Source organism: Rutidosis leptorrhynchoides, chromosome 2 (assembly GCF_046630445.1).
Source record: "Rutidosis leptorrhynchoides isolate AG116_Rl617_1_P2 chromosome 2, CSIRO_AGI_Rlap_v1, whole genome shotgun sequence".
Lineage (NCBI taxonomy): Eukaryota > Viridiplantae > Streptophyta > Magnoliopsida > Asterales > Asteraceae > Rutidosis > Rutidosis leptorrhynchoides.
This window is the reverse complement of record NC_092334.1, coordinates 670884939-670893273: the sequence shown is the minus strand read 5'-3', so window position 1 is coordinate 670893273 and position 8335 is coordinate 670884939. Positions and strand designations below refer to the sequence as shown.

General features: G+C 40.0%; 1 non-coding gene across 1 annotated transcript; it reads left to right on the top strand.

Moving 5' to 3' along the window:
* The first annotated feature begins 8028 nt into the window (after nt 1–8028).
* On the top strand, nt 8029–8134 carry LOC139894761 (small nucleolar RNA R71). The gene has a single exon (XR_011775246.1). It is a non-coding gene; the product is annotated as a small nucleolar RNA R71 (small nucleolar RNA).
* Nucleotides 8135–8335: the final 201 nt, after the last annotated feature.

Below are 8335 nucleotides of genomic sequence, written 5' to 3'. Positions count from 1 at the left end.
CTTTTGTTTCGATCTCTATTTTTGTTGAAAACTTACTTTAGCTTTTACGAATGATGATTATGATGATGACGATACTTAAGACTTAATTTATTCACTTTTAAACTTTTGGGGACAATATATACTGACTTAGTGACCTTTGACTTAGGTTGACGACCTTTCGGACCGACTTACTACTTGCATACTTTTCATATCAACTTTTACTGCTTATTCACTGTGAGTTATAGCTTCCCTTTTTACTTTACTATTTTTGGGACTGAGAATACATGCGCTTTTTATGTTTTACATACTAGACACGAGTATTTAAACTTTATATATGTGTAGGTGACATAACGGCACAAAGATTCCCCTTAGCTCGGTAACGTTTAGTCATTGGTTTATGAACCGGTGAACACGAATCTTAGATATGGATCCATAGGGTTTGACATCTCCACTCGGGCTAGTCGCGCTAGCATTCAACGGGTGTTTAATACTTCGTAAACAGATACACTCGCCAAGTGTACTTTTAGGGGATAATATTACGTTAAGTTAGTTACCGGGTGCCCACGGATAAGCATATACTTTTCATACTGTTTTTGAATAGGAAATCTCGTGGTCTACATTACATTACTGATTACAAATAAACTATAACTCACCAACATTCGTGTTGACCTTTTAAGCGTGTATTTCTCAGGTGCTTAGACGTTGTTGCTTTCGCTGTTAGACTTGCTGTCTGGGTGTTATAGACTTGCTGTTACAGACTCGCTGTGTTAGACTTCCGTTGCATTACTTAGAGATGTCTCAATCATGGAACTTTTATTTTGCATTCGCAACTTATGTTATTTTGAATAATGGCTTTGTAACGACCTTTGTATCACGTTATCTTTTGTAAAACATTTGAAGTTATCTCTTCAAGAATGCAAAACTGGTTTTTAAACAGCATATAGCGTTTGACCTTGTAATGATCCTGTTATTGATGATACGTATACGATGGTTTTGTATGGGGCGTCACATTATCTCTAACCATTGTACACCGACTAACATCAATACCGAAAAACCTGGCTATCTTAGTTACATAATGGCCCCCAAGAATTGGCTTACTTGCTTGTTCCTCATTTGCGTACTTGTGAAAATAAGCACCAATCAAATTACACAAATCCGTGTACTGATGATTCTTTATTTGATACATTATCCATAAATCCTGAAACGTGACCTTATCATTACCATTAATCCTTGCGAAAAATGTACACACGATCAGTTTAAACAAAATGCGGTCCAACCTATCCGACAAATCGGACCCCTTGGAAGTACTAGAAATAAATCGGGTCTGCCCACTCAGTCTCTCCCAGTACACATTATCATCAAGATTACTATCGCTGAAAAATGTAGTCGTGCCCAAGTATGCCTTCAAAGCATTATCACTCATATTCGGGTACAAATCCTATGCACGAGCTGATCCTCACCTCCCTAACGAAAAGTCAAAAATGACTCCTCTTCACAATCCCTCCTTTGATTGTAGTCCAAAGTGGAGTAAAATTCAAAAACCAATACCTCATATATGTCATCCGTGCACATAAACGCTCTTCCCCATGCATCAATACCCACATTTCCCGATTGCTTAATTACGAGCAACATATTCGAAATGTCCATCCACATTGATGCGGGACCCTTACTAAGCACCAAATAATCCAAATACCAGGTTGATCGAGTTGGTCGCCGGGTAATCCACACATAGGAACTGTCATAATTCCCACTATCTTGAATAGCTTGCAACCAAATGAGCGGGTTAGTTTGCCTCTCCTCCTCCTTTCTTTCACGTTGTTGTTGTGCTCGTTGTCTCTAAAAATACAAACACCAAACAACAAACAACATACAAACATGTCTATTAGCATTAGAGATCAGTTCATGTTCACATTTATCCGCAAGTTGACCAAATACTAATACTAACTCAATACTCTCATGTCAAACAAAACCCAAATTGTGATATCATATACATTATCACATTAAATTATGTTAAAGCATTAGTCAAACATGGTCAACAATCCATTACGAACATCAAACCATTCATGCCAAACTTAAATAACGTTACTACCAACATTAAAAATCCAAATCATCTTTCCAAATAATTGAACAATTAGCATACATTACTAGCATCTCATCATAACCTTAAAACATTCGAGCTAGTTAACATCATTGGAAAAATAATTTCAAACACCAAAAGTAACAATAACATTCTATAATCAACTAAGGCCTAGCAACAATTCAATATAGCATCAACATCATGGCATTTGTATTATATAAAAGCAATTCAACATAAGCATGCCATTCAATTAAAACTAAAACACCAATGACCCGGCCAAATTAACACACCCCACACTTATCATTCAAGTCAAACCAATTTTAACAAAACAAATAACCAGTTTTTCCCAATTAATCATCTTTAATTCGAATTTAAGTCAACCATGAACCCTAGAATCGAAGACATGTATCAAAAACACAAAAAACAATTATGAATTTCATACATACTAATCATATTCAACAAAAACCCATGATTAATTTAAGCATACAAGATCAAAATCAACAACCCCATACTAATTCAAAACCTAATCCGAAATTAAACATCAATCAAGCATGTAATTAGGCAAGAAAAAGAGAAAGAAAGACAAAATCGGACCTTGTTAGCCATGGATTAGAGATTGGTTGAAGTAATTAAGCAAAGATTAAAGATTAGTGATTAGGGTTTTGGAGAGAATTGGAAAGCGTATTAGAGTTTGTATGAAAAAGTGTGTGTTATGAACTGCATCTAACCCTAAATAAGCATAAAATCCGTCGAGTGTAAGTAGTGGGTCGGGTTTGACCCATTTTACGTTTATTTGACCCAATCGAAATATCTGTCTCGCGAAGGTGCCGCGCCGCGGCCTCCCATAGACGCGCCGCACCTCTCAAAAAAATCAGATGCCAATTTTTCAAAATCTTCTGTTACTAATTATAACATGTAGCTGCGCCGCGGCCCCATTTAGCCGCGCCGCGTCTATAGCTGTATGTTGATGGTCACAATTCCTTCAAAAATCATTGTTTCCAAAATACACTATAAGCCGCGCCGCGCCATTTCAAGCCACGACGCGCCTTTAGCTGGGTGTTAAAACCTTTTTTTACTTTTTCAAACGCTCAAGTTTATAATTGTTAAATCCAAGTAACACCCAAACCATACGTCCCAATGATCATCATGCACGTTTCCCCAAAGCAAATATACAAAATATACATAAAAATTACAACAATGTGAAGTTTATTTCCGAGTCGTTCACTCGACTCGTCCCTCAAAATTAATCATCTTTCGGATCGAAGTCGAGGGTAACCTCTTCTTCGATTTCAAGGGGACCATCCACATAGTGTTTAACCTGTGGCCATTCACCTTAAATCCTTCACCATTAGAGTTATACAACTCCACCGTACCATAGGGGTACACCTACCTAACCACAAACGGTCCTGACAAATGGGACTTGAGTTTTCCCGGTGACAATTTGAAATGCGAATTATAAAGAAGAACACGGTCTCCTTCCTTAAACTCTTTCGGACTTTTGATCCGATTGTCATGCCACTTCTTTGTCTTTTCCTTATAGATGCGTAAGTTCTCATAGGCATCACGCCTCAACTCATCTAATTCATTCAATTGAGTCAACCTAAGGCGACCCGCCTCATGATAATCAAGATTGCATGTCCTAAGAGCCCAATGTGCTTTGTGCTCGATCTCCAAAGGATGATGACATGCTTTGCCATAAACCAAGCGAAAAGGAGTGGTCCCGATAGGAGTCTTGTAGGTGGTACGAAACGAGCACAATGCATCATCGAGTTTATTGGACCATTCCTTAGGATTTGAACCAACGGTCTTTTCGAGAATTCGTTTAAGTGACTGATTGGTGTTTTCATCTTGCCCACTAGTTTGCGGGTGATATGAGGTAGAAATCTTATGGATTATTCCATATCATTTCAAAACCTTTTCCATTTGCGCATTGCAAAAGTGGGTGCCCCTATCACTAATGAGGGCCTTCGGAGTACCAAAACGGGCAAAACGCCCCATCAAGAACGTGATTACAACTTGTGCATCGTTAGTAAGAAGAGGTTTTTCCTCAGCAGATTTAGACAAGTAATCGATCGCAACGAGTATGTAGATATAGTTATGAGATTTAGGAAATGGGCCCATAAAATCAATGCCACAAACGTCAAACACCTCTCATACTTGGATGCTTTGTTGAGACATTTCGTCACGTTTGGTATTTTTCTGGCCCGTTGACAAGCGTCACATGAGTTACAAACGGCATGGGCATCCTTAAAAATACTAGGCCAATAAAAACCGGTCTCATACACCTTCTTCCCCGTGATTTGGGGACCAAAATGCCCACCCGTAGGGCCAAGATGACACTCCAACAAAATACGAGTGCATTCCTCACCGGAAACGCACCTTCGAATGATTCCATCCGGACAAGAACGAAAAAGATAAGGATCTTTCCAGAAATAGTGCTTAAGGTCACTGAAGAATTTCTTCCTCTTTTGATGTGACCACCCTTTCTCCAAGAATCCCCCAACAACATAATTAGCTATGTCCACATACCATGGCTTGTCCATCTTGTCTACCTTCATGAGATACTCATCGGGGATATCATCATGAATACTCGACTCATGAAGGACTTCGAAAATTGGATTCTCTAGTCTAGACAAGTGGACGGCCGCAAGATTCTCGGCACCCTTCTTATCCCGGATCTCGATATCGAATTCTTGCAAACGCAAGATCCATCTAAGAAATCAAGGTTTGGCACCCGGTTTCGAAAAGAGGTACTTTAAAGCAGAATGGTCCGTAAAAACAATAGTCTTTGACAAGACTAAATAGGACCGGAACTTATCGAATGAAAAGACCACCGCAGGAGCTCTTTCTTAGTGGTAGTGTAATTCAACTGTGCTCCTTGCAAGGTTTTGCTTGCATAATAGATGAAACGGAAATGTTTCTCGACCCTTTGGCCCAAAACAGCGCCAACAGCAAAATCGAATGCATCACACATAAGCTCGAACGGAAGAGACCAATTCGGAGCAATTATGATAGGTGCATTAATGAGTTTCTCCTTAAGAAGTTCGAATGCCTTTTGGAACTCTTCGAAGAAGTTCCAAGGTGTGTCCTTTTCGAGGAGTTTGTTCATCGGGTTAGCGATTTTGGAAAAATCCTCAATGAATTGCCGGTAAAAACCGGTGTGCCCGAGAAAACTCCGAACACCCTTGACATCAGTAGGAGGTGGAAGGTTTTTAATAGCAGTTACTTTCGCGGGATCCACCTCAATACCATTCTTAGAGATCTTGTGCCCAAGAACTATGCCCTCTCGTACCATGAAATGGCACTTTTCCTAGTTGAGCACAAGATTGGATTTTTCACACCTAACCAACATCCTTTCCAAATTAAGAAGGCATGAATCGAAAGTGTCACCAAAGACTGAAAAGTCGTCCATGAACACATCCATGCAATCTTCTATCATTTCATCGAATATGGTCATCATGCACCTTTGAGAAGTGGCCGGAGCGTTACAAAGGCCAAAGGGCATGCTACGGTATGAGAATGTCCCATACGGGCACGTGAAAGTAGTTTTATCTTGGTCCTCCGGCGAGATAGGAATTTGGAAAGAGCCCGAAAAACCATCAAGAAAATAGTAAAAACTATTTCCCGCTATACTCTCTAGCATTTGGTTCATGAAAGGTAACGGGAAATGGTCTTTGCATGTGGCGTTGTTCAACTTTCGGTAGTCAATACAAACACGCCACCCCGTGACAGTCCGAGTGGAAATTAACTCATTTTTATCATTGGTGGTAACAGTCATACCACCTTTCTTTGGTACACAGTGTACCGGGCTTATCCAAGGACTGTCAGAAATTGGGTAAATGAGACATGCGTCAAGAAGCGTTATGATCTCTTTCTTCACGACATCCTGCATGTGAGGGTTCAACCTCCTTTGGTGTTGCACCACAGGTTTGGAGTTATCCTCCATTACTGATTTTGTGGGTGCAGTAGGAAGGACTAATACCCTTGATGTCGTGAATTTTCCACGCGATGGCCGGTTTATGGGCATTTAGCATGGTTACAAGCTCAGTTTTCTGACCTGTAGTAAGAGAAGAAGAAATAATTACCGGGAGCTTAGATCCCTCCTGCAAATAAGCGTATTCTAGATGGTCTGGAAGTTGCCTTAATTCTAACTCTAGAGGTTCTTCAATCGAAGACTTGCTCCGGTAATCAGCATCACAATTGAGTTCTTTGAAGTCATCCTTAGTCGGGTCATAGCCTTTTTCCATCAAGGCGGTCAAAATATCCACCTCCTCAATCTGCAACTCCTCATCAATTTCAACCAAAGAGCATTCTCCTGAACCCTGTAACTCTAGGAATTCCTGCAAAAACTCAGACTGGACATTCATAGTGTTAAGAAAATAACATGTATCATCGGTATAAGCTGGGTATTTTAAAGCATGGTCGATTGAGAATGTTGCACTCAAGTCATGTATCCTAAGGGTGAACTGTTGGCCATAAACATCGATGATACATCTAGCAGTATTTAAAAATGGCCGACCCAAGATAAGTATAATCCGTTCATCCACTTCCATATCCATCACCACAAAATCGGCCAAGAAAACCAATGACCCGGTTTTAACTAGCATATTCTCTATGATATCACGAGGGAATTTAATAGAGTGGTTAGCTAGCTGAATAGCCATACGAATGAGTTTTAATTCCCCGGGGTCTAGCTTAAGATAAATAGAATAAGGCATTAAATTTATCCTAGCCCCTGCATCCGCCAATGCCCTCATACAATCTAGGTTACCAAGTAAACAAGGTATGGTGAAACTTCCAGGATCCTCAAGATTCTCGGGAAGCTTGTTTGCAACTACCGCTGAGCATGCGGCATTCAACTTTACTAAACACACGTTCTCCAGCTTCTTCCTATTTGTGAGCAAATCCTTAAGAAACCTTGCATACTTTGGCATAAATGCAATCACATCAATAAAAGGCATATTTATATTAACTTTTTTAATCAAGTCCATGAACTTGGACTTTTCAGCCTCCAACTTCTCCAATCTCCGCTTCCTCGAAAATGGGAGCGGTGGTAGATACTCTTTAACTACCGGTTTAGCAGCAATGGTTTCTGATACCTTTACAACATTCTCAATCACCTGTTCCGGCTCATTTTCCCCCTCCGGTTCATTAACAATAACAGGCTGACTATCCTTAGCTAACGGAACCCGCAAATCATACTCATCAGACTTCCTCGGTGGATCATATGCTAAACCATTACAGGTGGTGATAGCATTAACGTGCCCATTCTTCGGGTTAGTATCCGTGTTGCTCGGTAACTCCCCCAGTTTTCTCTCATTCCTCTGATTAGCAATCTGACCAATTTGTTTCTCTAGATTCTGAATAGCGGCTTGTTGATTGCGAAACATTTGATCATTCTTCTCATTGGTTTGAGTAACATTAGTAATGAGCTGAGTTTGAGATACCACAAGCTTTTCTATCATAGCTTCAAGATTGGGACTTTTTTTTCTTCAACTTGGGGTTTTTGGAAATACCCCGAAGCTTGCTGTTGAAACCTCCACTCGATCCCGGTTGGAACCTCGAACCCTGATTACCTTGAGGATTAAAGTGGGCCCGTCCCTGAAACTGATTGTTGTTTTGTTGAATAAAAAAAGCACTCTCTTCTTTCTAATTCATAGTCAAACCCGCATCATAATCGTTAGCCAAATGAAGCCTATCACTGAATTCACACCCAACTTTCATATCATGGATGTCCTTGTCAAGCTTCTCTAAATGTCTTCCAAACTTATCCAACTTTGAATTTATCGAACTATAATCATCATAAGCACTGGAGACTACAACTGAAGAAGAAGAACGACCCAAATCATTATCCTCATGCCACTCATGAGAATACTCAGCTTGCTTCTCAATTATCTCATACGCCTCCTCTTCGGTTTTGTTCATGAGACGTACATCCCTTATAAAAGGTTTGTACCTTGGAAAAAGTATCTAACCCGTGTTGAGGACAAGATCGCAACAATTGGCTGAAACGATTCCAAGCATCATAAAGAGTCTCGTTAGGCTTCTGACAAAACTGAGAAATTTCATGTTGAAGTCGAGTAGCTTTGTATGCAGAAAAGTACTTGCTCAAGAATTTTTCCATCAAAGTATTCCAATCCTCGATCGTAGCCTCAGGTAAACTGTCTAACCAAACTCTAGCTTCCCCTTTTAAAGACCTGGGAAAAGCTTCAAGTAAATGACATGATCGTGGACATTACTGAACTTGAACAACCCATAAATCTGCAGAAAAAGACGAAT